We start from the raw sequence: 12198 nt of genomic DNA, 5'->3' as shown, positions 1-12198 counted from the left end.
CCATGCGGTGCAGAGCAGGAACAGGACGACAGCTTGGGCCAGGGACACTGAGCTGGAAAAGTTTAAGACTGGCCTGCCAGTGGGTGTTCCCAGCACTCTCAGCACCCAGGGGGCCCTAAGTACCTACTGCCACTTCCCGTAGCATGTGCTACGCCCACCTTCCTTGCTGGTGGGAGCGGTTAGGTAGATGCCTGCATAGATTTCCTTTTGTGATAATTTCGCTAGTCTGCTGTGCAAAGTGGGGAGAGAGTAATTTCACAAGGTTGGGCGGGTAACTACGAATCATTGAATGGTATTAACCCATTAAACAGCATCACTAGAACAGCTGTTGCAAGGTTGATGTTTTTTTAAAGGGGATTCTCCCAAATACAGAACCGTTGGGGAATTCCATTTAGCTTATAGGATTCCATATGCAAGGGCAGGGGTTCAAGACCCTCTCAGTACATAGCCCTGAGCTGTCATTCTGCTTTGTCACCTACAGCACTGCTTAGCCAAAGTTCCCTTCTGCTGGTGCTTTGAGGGAGGAAATGAATGCGGGGGGAGGGTCAGTGCTTTTGGAAGGAGCAGTGTGAGATTCCTTTGAGCAAATGTAAAGGCAGGAGGAGCAAGGGGAGGAGGTGGTCAAAAGTGCAAGCAGCTGGATTGCAAGGTCTAGCATTGCTGGAATGACAGTCAAGGCTGAGACTCTGTAATCTAGAGGTGATTGTACTCTGTCCTGGACTAGTATTAGGAGCAACATCTGCCCCATGCTTTTTTCCATTAGAAAACCAGTTCTTTGCAGGGTTTTAATATCTTGGCTGATTCAGATCACATTGAGAACCAACATGTCCCCACGCAGGCAGGCGGTTCAGATGCTTGAATTGTTTGTGAATATGCAATACATAATATAATGTAAAATATATAATAATTTATCGCACTGGGGTGAAAATCGGCAGAACGGGCAAACAAAGGAAAGCAGGCATCCCGCTGTAGGACCTTCCCCGGTAGGCGTTTCTGCCAGGCAGACTGCACAAAAAATATGTTTGCAACAAACGGGCTTGGTTGCAATCTGCGAGCTGAGGAAAGAAGCTGGTGGGGGAGGGTGGCGTCTGTTGGCCTTGCCTCAGGTTTGAAATACCTGGTCGGGCTGGTTCAAGTCCCAGCGGAGTTGAGTCCAGCGCTTTCCACCTGAGACCTTGGGGGCTGTATCTGGTCAGCATAGATTTTAAGCGGTAGGGTACTCAGAGCTAGGTTTTCACATTGCTGTTGGCCAAGATTTCTCCTCTCCCTGCACCAGGCAGGGTGCTGCCCCTACGCCAGAGGTGGCTGCATTGGCACAGAGTTGTTATATCAATCACTTTGTGGTCCTTAGGAATTGACAGTTCTGTGTGTCTGTATGATTTTGCAAGCACTCAGCACCTTTGCAAGCAGGCCCCCAATTCAGGAAGGCTTCTCTGTTCAGGAAAGCACTTTCAGCGTATGCTTAAATCCCATTGAAGTCCAAGAGACTTAAGCATGCGGGTAAGTGTTTTCAGGGGCGGGGCGGGAATTTAAATGCTTTCATGCATGGGGGCCCAGGTCACTTTTATTCAGGTGCCTCGTTAGAGTGCAAAGTGCCTAAATTTTCAATGGGAATTGACTTAAATGACACTCACATACTGGGAAACTGATAACTGGTCAGGGAACAATGCTAGCAATGTCTGCAGAACTTTCAGAAGGAAAAGATTGCAAATTTTGCCCTTAGTACTCTGCAACTTGTTGGGGGGGGGGGGGGGGTGGGGAGGATGGAAGTTAAAATGCTCTAAGGGAATTTGCACCATTCTTTTCAAAGGGAGCTTCCTGTAGCAAGAATAACAAGGTATATTTCACAGAAGGATACATTGGAGTTGAAACGTAGATCAGCTGGGCTGATCAAGAGGGACAGACTTGGAAATGTGAGTTGGGTAGCGTGCTGCTTTGGATTACTTTTGATAAATGTCATTTTTCCTCCTGAAAGTTCTTTGGTGATGAATAGGACTCTTGCAGAATGAATTTGAATGGGACATTGTGTAGTAAGAATAATAAGCAGGTGCATTGTATAATATTAAGTGGAAAGCTACTGCCTAAATGGAAAAAAGGAATGTGGTTACTGGTGCATCTCAAGTAATGTGAATGTAGATCCCTGAGCAGTTTTCAGTTTCCTTGTATGAGTTTTATTTAAATCAATTCCCATTGAAATGAGTGGGACACTTTACTTCTTAATTGGTTTCAATGAAACTTTGCACATTTATAACAATAGGCATTACTAATGTATAGGTACTTCATAACAAGAGTAACACTTTGACTGGAAAGAACAGGTTCGTTCTATGAATGCTTGCATATCACTAATGAAAAGAGGTGGGAGAGGTAATTGTGTATAATAAGTTGAAATGCCATTTTTCTTCCTAAACGGGAGTGCCTTTAGTGTTTATAGAAATGAGAAACCGAAAGCCTTAGCTAAAGCTGGGGACAGTGCGGCTGGGTGCAGGGCAGATTTCTCATAGACCGCTCTGCTGATGCACCTGTCCGGAGCCCTCTCTTAGCTGCCAGGACAGCTCCAGCCTCTGCAGCATCCTCTGCGAATCCAGTCTAGGATCTCTGCATCCATCTGTCTGCAGTGTGTCTCAATCCGTGATTTGAAACCTCCAGCTTTTGGCAGAGAGCAGCTCCTTTTGGGCTTGCCTTTTAGAGCTGCAGCCTATGGACTGTGAGGGTCCCGGATCTAGTTGTAGCTCTGGTCACAGCAGCAGGGCACTCCACTAATTGAGTCCATTCTGGTTTGTGGCCAGTTGTTGGCTGACACTATGCCCAGCTCTTCTAACCGTGGGTCTCCCTTAAGCAGAGGGTGCCACTTTTGGTAAGGCGGCTGGTGCACAAATGGAAACAGTGTGCCAATGATAGATTACTTGTGCCATCTTAGCCTCTCCTTATTGTGCCACTGGCCCTGGTCTGAGCTCCCCTATCAGGAGGGCGGATTGTTGAGTAGCCAGCCCTCCTTGTAGCCAGCCCTCCTTGCATAAAGCAAGCGACTTGCAGAGTCCATGAAACCCCGTGGCATTGAGTAAATAGGTTACACTTGCTCAGTGTAGTGAACTCGTTTCTACCCTATCTGAAGGAAGGGACCACGGGGCTTTATCAGCTGTCCCTGCTGCATATGTCACCGAGGTCTGAGGGCTGTGTGAAGGGTGGTATGTGACAGCTTTCACTGGGAATGGAATCTTTTTAAATTGCAAAAAGCAGTTTTATTTATCCCTGATCAGCTGATATGATCTATAGCAGGGGTTCCCAAACTTGCAAACAAGTTTGCGACTTGTTCAGGGTAAGCCCCTGGTGGGCCGCAAGATGCTTTGTTTATCTGAGCGTCCGCAGGTACAGCCGCTCGCAGCTCCCAGTGGCCGCAGTTCGCCGTTCCCGGCCAATGGGAGCTGCGGGAAGCAGTGGTCCGTTTCCTGCAGCTCAGGTAAACAAAGCGTCTCGTGGCCCGCCAGGGGCTTACCCTGAACAAGCTGCGAACCACTGATCTATAGCAACAATATCCAGGTTTGTGAGTGTGTTGGGTAGAAGAAATGGAAATTCTTGAGTTTTGATCCCAGCTCTGGCAGTGACTCCTTGGGCGAGTCACTGCATCTGCTTCTGCCTCTGTTTGCCCATCTGTGAAATGGGGACAATGCTTTACTGCGTGTTGGCTGTAGAAGTTGGTTAGCGGACTCTCGTATGGTGTTTTGAACATGCTTAGTTTTGCTCTGCAAGTGCCAAGTTGTAAATCATTGGCAGGACTGACAGACATGACAAATGAAAACACTGTAAAGGTGAACTGGGGCTCATGCTATTTAAACCGCCGGGACCTGTGGTTCTGATGCCTGTGTTTTCTCCCTGCCGTAGCTGGTTACGTCACTGACACCTAGACCCTCGGCAGCGAGAGTGGCTCCTCTCTCTGCTATAGGTGCTAGGAGCAGCGGTAACAGAGAACACAAACTGCAGGGGCCCTAGTCAGGGTAGGGGAGCGCAGGGAGGAATTGGCTTGGAAACTGCCTGTGACTTCCTATGACCTGGGGCCGTTGATCTTCTTGTGGCTCAGTTTCCCCACCTGGAACAGATCATACCAACCTCGAAAGGGGTGTTAATGCTTGTAAAGCACTTTGTGATCTCAGGAAGGAAAGATGTTGTAGAAGTGCAGGGAATTATTACAGTTTAATTAGAAGCTAAACCCCTCAGCCTTCAACGAGGGGATCCTCTGGCTGCTGTTTGCACGGGGATGTGGGCTGTCACGCTGTCATCGGTGACTCACAGCCCCTGCCTCAGTGTTTGCAGACACTACTTCAAATGCAATTTGTCTCGAAGCACTCACAATGGAGCGAACACCCGGGGTTTGTACAGCGGGGCTCTGAGTTTCCAAACACACGAAAAAGAACAGCGTGAAATGTCCTTGGCTTACTTTCGAGAACAACAGTCTAGACATATGCATTGTTGTACAACGGATCGGTTCAAATATCATTTTCTCCGCTGCAGCGACAAAAACATTTCTGATTTCACCAGTCCCCCTCCGAGACTAATGAAGACTCTTTGTACCTTCTGACAGTCACATCCCTAGCAGCTGGTAAGAGCTTTAATCCATACTGATCATGCGTGCATTGGCCCCTGGGGTGGGTATGGACTAAATGAGCCAGCACACCTCCTCTACTGCTATCGTCTGTGATTCTGTAGTGAATCAGAGCCAAATTCATCCCTGGTGTGACTCCATGGATGCTGGTGGAGAAATTTGGCCCTTCTGAACCTTGCCTAGGTAACGTTGCCCTAAGTGCTGTTCGTGTTAAGACGCCGGCTGTGTCACGATTGTGCTGTGGTTGCATGATTTTGTTCCGCGGGACAGACCTTTGCAGTGGGTAACTAACTGGGCTTGTGCGTGATTCCGATTATAAGGGTGTAGTGGAAGGAAAGCTATCAAGGTTAACAGACCTCTTTTTTGTTGAGCTGATTTCAAAAAGCCGAATCCTCGACTGGGGAGGAACAGTAATGGGTGCAGCTGGGGTGGGCTGGGGATTTCTGCGTTCTCCTAATCCCGAGGCTGCTCTATGCTGGCCTGAGCCCCACAGCACCTGGAAAGCTATTGTAACCCACGCTAACTGCCAGCATCTCCAAGGAGCTGTTACCTCATCTGAGAGTCATGGTGGCCACGCCCCATCCCTGTGCTGATGCAGCAGTGCAAAGTTCTCTGGTGCACGGTTGAGGATCACGGCCAAAATCCGCAGCTTTTTTATCCGCCTTTTGTCCAGGGCAAATGTTTGGTGTCTTTCATGGTGCTGAAAATCGAAAACAACAGTATAAAAAAAAAAATGAAGCCGAGTCCCAGGCCCCAGAATTACTGAGTAACCCGCCAAGGAAGTACAGTGTTGGTAGCAGTCGTAGAGTTTGATTGCAGGGGAGAAAAATCTGTTCCTCTTCTCCCTGACCTCAGTGGAGTCCATTCTTTTTGAGACGACAGAGGCTGAATCAACCCTGTGGTGGTTCCTTAGCGCAAGCCGGGTGGGCTTTGTCTGCCCTGTGTCGAATCAGATCCATGATGATCTTTGCCCACTGGTGTCTATTGTGTGTCAGTTTCGGCTAGCCATGTTCAGGCATGCCCCCTGAACCAGGAGGTGTGGTGGCAGCTCATTGCTCTGCTGTACAAGGCTCCCAGTCCAGTTCAAATATCACCCTCGGTCTCCCAGCCCGGACGGCGCAGTTAGGTGCCCCTTCCTACAAGGGGTGATTTTTTGCTCTGAAGCCACAACCTCTCCTCTGTGACTTGCATGTGGAGGTTTGTTGAGGATCTCTTCAGGGAGCCATATTTGTGGGGGACTCTGGTCCAGAAGGAAAATAATACTCTAGCCTTCTTCTATGCCTTTTGTCTGAGGATTCCTCATAACCCCCCCATTCATGAGGCATGTCGCTTACCCATTGCACAAATGAGGAAAGGAACCTGGGGACCAGAGAGAATAAGTGACTTGCTCAAGGTCATGTGTGAAGTCCAAGGCATAGATGGGAAATAGAACCCAGATGCTGCCAGACCTCTAACCAGTGGGTAATGCTTCCCCAGAATGAGCTAAGCAAGGGAGATCAGGCCACCTGCTTTGAATGGCATGAAAGTGAGGAGTTAACATAAGAACGGCCATACTGGGTCAGACCAAAGGTCCATCTAGCTCAGTATCCTGTCTTCCGACACTGGCCAATGCCAGGTGCTCCAGAGGGAATGAACAGAACAGGTAATCATCAAGTGATCTGTCTCCTGTCTCCCATTCCCAGCTTCTGGCAAACAGAAACTAGGGACACCATCCCTATCCATCCTGGCTAATAGCCATTGATGGACCTATCATCCATGAACTTATCTAGTTCTTCTTTGAACCCTGTTATAGACTTGGCCTTCACAACACCCTCTGGCAAGGAGTTCCACAGGTTGATTATGCATTGTGTGAAGACAACAAAAGTTTAGCGGTGGAGTCCAGCTCTGCTCTGGCAGTTAGTCAGTTTGGGTTTTGGCTGTTGTGATGCACCCGACGAGTGTCTGAAAATGGCTGAAAAATGGGGGAGATCTTTGTGATTTTTTTTTCTTTTTTAAATTCCCTGCTCTCCTGACTTCTTACGTTTCAAAATTCAGATTCTGCCTGGTTCTCAGCTTACTAGCTGGTTGAAAATCTCTGTGTGTATGTGTTTGACGTGAACACTTTTGTACAAAACCCCTTCCTTTTTCAAAATGTCATCAAAATTCAAAAATAGGGGGGGAAAAATTGACCCGCTCCAAGTGTGAGCATGCGAATTGTGTCCTTTCCTTAGCACACATCATTGACCTCAGGGGTTACTTTTACCATTGGCTGCCTGTTTCCGATACAGCGTTTTATACAGTTCTTTTCTTTCCCTCTTCCTTCTGCTCCCTTGAAGAGGTCAGAGATCCCATGCCCCTTTCCTGCTATAGCTGCTGGGATAGCATTTGGCATGTGCCAGCATGACATCACATGCTGAGATGGTTGGCTGGTGTCTGGGCTAATAGGATAGTGTGGTGTCAAAGGACCAAAGCTGCATTCATTGGTGGTATCGCCATGCCTGGATGGAATTTGTCCTTTGCAAAAATTAAAAGTAAAGTTGAATGGTAGATATTTGATTTTTTACGTCAATGAATTTTTGTGTGAAGGGACCGGTGGCCTAATGGTAATTTACCAAAGGCAAATAAGGAATTTTATTTGGGGGTTAGCAAGACAGACACATTTCTTCTGCCTCTTTAGTCCAATGTGTTTTGTTTATTTGAATGAAAACTGGTTAGAAGCCCAGCAGTGTTGACTGCAGGATGTGGGGATTAGACTAGATGACCCTTGCGGTCCTTTCTAACCCTGTGTTCTGTGATTCTCTGACAGCCCTTACATATGTTGAGTACCAAGGACAGTCCTTAAAACCAAAGTCCTGTCTACTCTGAGCTGGTGTTAGACCCCAGGGCCTTCTTTCTTAAGAGAAAATGGTTTGCTCTGTTGTTCTTGGCCACAGTTTTCTGTCCTGGCTTTGTTGTGTCCCAGGTGATTGCAATCCTCCACCCCAGAGATGGCTGCATTTAAGGAGTGCTCTGTGTATACAGTTGGTGAAATGCTTTGGGATTAAAGGCTTTATGAGCAAAATTTTCAAAGTTGCCTGAAGCCAAGATATTTAAAGGTATTTATGGGTTGCTGTGCTCATTGTTGCAATGCCTGTCTCACGTTCAAGTGATTTAGGAGTAATCAACTACCAATGGGATTTTTGGCTCCTGAGTGCCTAAATCCTGTTTGAAAGTGAGACAGTCTCCTAAATCAGTTAGGCATTGCAATGCTGAGCTCAGGAAGGCCTAAATATGTTTAAAATCAGACTTTTAAAAAATGTTTTTTCAACCAGCTGCAGTGAGAAGCCATGAAGGAGCGAGAGTAACTTTTTCGTCTGCAGAAATGCTCAGACTAATTTTTTGTTTTCTTCTAAGCAGTTAACTAATTTCTATTTATTTCCAACTTAAAAAAAAAAACCCAACTGTGCAGATTTTGCTGTAGGTTCATAATGTAGCTGAGCCATTAATTTTAATGGCCGTTGCCTCAGGCCCATTACTGACAAGGGTGGTCCAATATTGAGTGTATCAGATAGAGTCTGATGAGCTAGGTTCTGTTCTTGACTCTGCTGCTGACTTGCTGTGTGACCTTGAGTCAGTCACTGCCCCTCTCTATGCCTCATTTACACTGGTCGTAAAATGGGAGTAAATATTAACATGCATTTGTGAAACGCATTGAGATCTTCCTCAATATGTAGCTAAGGGTCAGATATTACCCATGTTCTAGCACTAGTGTCTTTGCTCCCCTTCTTTTGTTTATATGAAATGTGATGATCATTTTCAGTAGAAAGGGTCTAAACCACACCTGAAGTAAATTAGCATAGGTCCATTAACTTCAATGGCCCTATGCCGATTTACTCCAGCTAAGGATCTGGACTAGTATTGTAGAAACTGCCCCAAATTATTCTTAAATTCCTAATATTCTCTCTGTTCTTCGCAAGCTTTTCCCCCAAATAAATAAAGCTGGGAAATATTTTGGGTGGGGAAAGGCCCAAGGTCAGAGTTAGGATGTGCAGTGTTCCCTTCTCTGTCCAGCCAGTCAGTTCGGAGCTGTGTGCTCTGAGAAGAGCGGCAATGGGACAGCTGTTGCAGCCTGGAGAGTAATTGTCTTTTTAGGAACTGTGAGGCAGCCAGTGCACCTCGAAGAAACGTACGGCCGCCTTGATGCCATTTCCTGCCCACCCCACCAAGTACTTTTGATTAGAAAGAGCCGCGACTCAGATCTGACAAGTTTTGTGGGAATGTTAAGCAGCTCATGTGGTTCTTGCTAGGCCTTTCCCCTCTCTTTAAACCCCTGCCTTCTCTCAGCTCCCCCGAAAACACTGACGGCTCCAGAGAAGTTCCAGGTGTATTAGCTCAAGAAGTTTTAGCACTGTCTTGTTTTGAGAGTGACAACGAAGGAGGGTTTTCCAGGCGAATGCTCAGAGCCTGCCGTTGCAGAGGAGGGGACGTGTGCGTTAGATGAGCTTTCCTTGCAGGACACTGAAATGCTTTTCTTGGCTAAGCAACTCGTTTTGCTACTGGGGTGGTGGAACAAAGGCGGGTGGTGGCTGCGGAAGGAGCAATGAAATCTTGCACCTTATGGCAAACAGCTTTCGCACGAATCCTGCCAACCCAAGGCGGTTTTTGCTGTAGTTGTTTTTTTTTTAAAGTTGTCATAGCTGTTTTTAATCCCTGTCCATAATAAAGTTATGCGGTGTTAACACAGACAGCAGCAGGGCAGCTAACGTTGCAGATGTGTGGCAGGCTCTGCTTTTCCTTTGGGGATCTTATGGATGAGGACAGAGCTCTTTTTCCCTCCAATGACTTCCTGAAAATCCCAAACACATTTATCTATGCTTAACTCTGCGCTTAGGAGCGTAACTGTCAGAATCCAGCTGTGACGGGTGAACAAACTTTTTGGCCCGAGGGCCACATCGGGGTGCGAAACTGTATGGAGGGCCGGGTAGGGAAGGCTGTGCCCCCCAAACAGCCTGGCCCCTGCCCCACTCAGAACCCCTGACCCATCCAACCCTCCCTGTCCCCTGACTTCCCCCAGGGACCCCCTACCCAACCCCCCCACTGCCCAACTGCCCCTGGGACCCCCTACCCAACCCCACCCCCTTACCATGCTGCTCAGAGCGGCAGGAGCTCGTAGCCCCGCTGCCCGCGTGGCAGCATGGCTGCGTGAGAGGGGGAACAGCAGGGGAGGGGCTGGGGGCCAGCCTCCTGGGCCAGCAGCTCAGGGGCCAGGCAGGACGGTCCCACGGGCCGCATGTGGCCTTCGGGCTGTAGTTTGCCCACCTCTGAGCTATGAATATTTTAAGCAATTAAGTCTCTTCACCTCCTGGGAGGGATGTCTTGGATGTGCAGGGGATGCGTCAGCCTTCACTCCGGTCCACCCACCTCTAGGGTAGAATTCAGTGACAGGTTAGCAGCACACAGCACCATTACAAAATGGCTTAGGGCAGCGAATAAAGAAGAACAGTGTAGCCGTTTAAGCTAGAGGGTGGGGGTATGTGTATTGGTGGAACTTAAATTACCTGAGGTGGTTATTTGACAAGTTATAGGTATTATGGCCAACGCTGCTGCTCTGTTGCAAAGTATGAGGGGATCTTTAATGACCATCCAAAAGACAGCACAGAGCCCTCTATCTCCATGATGGAGCGTTGGCTCAGTGTGGATCCAGAATGAAGAGTGCCCCTGGCTGATTCACTAATACTGCTTTATCCAACAGCGAAATTTTCCTCGGAAGAGAGATTGGAAAGATTGGGATTGTTTACCTTGGCAAGGAGACGAACAAAAAGATACACAGTAAAAGTACATAAAATAAAGAATAGCCTACAGAAGGAAGATTGGGAGCATCTGTTCTCCTATCTCATGCTACAAGAGCAAGGCAATGTTGAATGAAATTAAAAGGTGGAGAATTCAAAGCTGATAAAAGGCAATATTTTGTCACCCAGTGCAGGTTTCAGCTGTCACTATCAGCCTTAGAAATAGCAGCGATAGACTTAAAAATAGGGATAGCCAAGGATTGCACCTCCCGGTGGAAAGGAACTTCCCTAGTCCAAAGATCTGAATTGCTGACGCATAGAATCATAGAATATCAGGGTTGGAAGGGACCTCAGAAGATCATCTAGTCCAACCCCCTGCTCAAAGCAGGACCAATCCCCAAGTGCATGTTCCAAGTAGAGTCCTGTGTGTATTAGCTAGCCAGATTTCTGGGCAGGCTTTGTTTCTTGGAGCTAACAGTCATTTAATCGTCTCCATCCAAGGCTGCAGTTTATTTCATGTGCAGCTATGACTTGGGCCTTGCCAGCCTGGGCAACATCCCTTTAAAGCTATATCCATGGCAGTTAAGTTTGCAAGCGGCACACCCCATTTGATGAAGAAAATGCCATGTATGTGCGCGCATCTCGCTGCATGAAGTCTTGTGAACCGATCTCTGACTTGGCGCACGCTGCCTTCCCTGGGTGCCAATGCTGGGTGAGCCACTGCTTTTCCTAGATGGATTTGTTGGTTTTCCAGCAAAGACAGACAAAGTCGGAAGTCCAGGGTCATTCAGCACGCAGGGCTGTGCGCCATGACCTGGCCTGCTGTGTTCAGCTCCTTATACGGCCAAGAAATGGAACAGGAAAAGGGAGCACAGCTTGAATACCAGACATACGATACATTCCTCAGGACTGCACGCTTGGAGCTGGCTCTCCCCAGAAAATGGACTCTGTGTTGCCATTAATGCAGAACGTGAACTGTGTGTTGCTGAGAGGGAAGCCAATGTTCTGAGTGCCGGCTCCAGGGAACACATTGTCAAACGTAAGTTAATTTATTTTCTGTTAGCTTTTCGGGGCAGATTGTCCTGCAGTTTGCAGGGACTCTTTGCTAACTGCAGAGTAGCCCTGCTTGCAGCTTCATTAATTCTGTTGTTTTGCTTCCCTTAAAAATCAATCTGATTGTCATCTCCCTATACATTATATTTTCCCAGAACTGTCTCTTCCGGTTGGCAGTAGGTGGAGGGTGAGGAAGAGACTCAGTCCAGAGATGACGTCAGTCATGATCTAACTTGAATCTTCCCTTGCTTAGGTCTTGAGCTTGCAAACACTTGACTGACTTCACACATGTGAATAGTCCAGCTGAACTCAGCAGACGGATTGGATGTGTGCATTGATGTTTGCAGCATCAAGGGCTTAACTGGCAGGTCCCGTCACTAGATACACTGTGCAGAAACACGGGCTGGGGGTGCACGTCAGACCTGCACCCCAAAGTACAATCCCAACATTCTGGAGCCCTGGGTTCCTGGGGTTTGGTCTGGACCCATCTTGTGAGAATCAACGGGATGGAACAGGCCAGTCCTTCATTTCCCGGCCTCTGTCATTGGCTGGTCACACACAAATGCAACCCCTTAAATGATGTTATGGAGTCCAGCTGCCAGTTTAGATCATGTGACTTTCTTGGCTATTTGAAAGCCGAATTGTGGCTCTAAAACTGCCCCAGTCAGTAATTTGGCTGTGTCGCTTCGCTGCCCTGGGTGTTGCCCAACACAGGCTGGGACCACTTGGAAGGAAGATGTTTGGAACCTATTGTATTTGTGCACACATCTGGCACGGTTGTTTGTGTTTACAGTACTGTCA

The 12198-nt window shown here is 47.8% G+C and overlaps 1 protein-coding gene across 6 annotated transcripts in view; it reads left to right on the top strand.

Annotated features, from left to right (window-relative positions):
* LPP (LIM domain containing preferred translocation partner in lipoma) overlaps positions 1–12198 on the top strand; it is a 444094-nt gene that overhangs the window by 63237 nt on the left and 368659 nt on the right. The window contains exon 1 of one of the 6 annotated variants that reach the window (XM_048863297.2): positions 11095–11383. The exons of the other annotated variants lie outside the window; for them this stretch is intronic. The gene's annotated coding sequence lies outside the window, so the exon portion shown is untranslated. Of the gene's footprint in view, positions 1–11094; positions 11384–12198 lie in introns of those variants that run through there. 6 annotated transcript variants of the gene reach the window in all.

This window comes from Caretta caretta, chromosome 9 (assembly GCF_965140235.1).
Source record: "Caretta caretta isolate rCarCar2 chromosome 9, rCarCar1.hap1, whole genome shotgun sequence".
Classification (NCBI taxonomy): domain Eukaryota; kingdom Metazoa; phylum Chordata; order Testudines; family Cheloniidae; genus Caretta; species Caretta caretta.
Note: the sequence above shows the minus strand (reverse complement) of the source record. Positions and strands in the feature narration are given on the sequence as shown.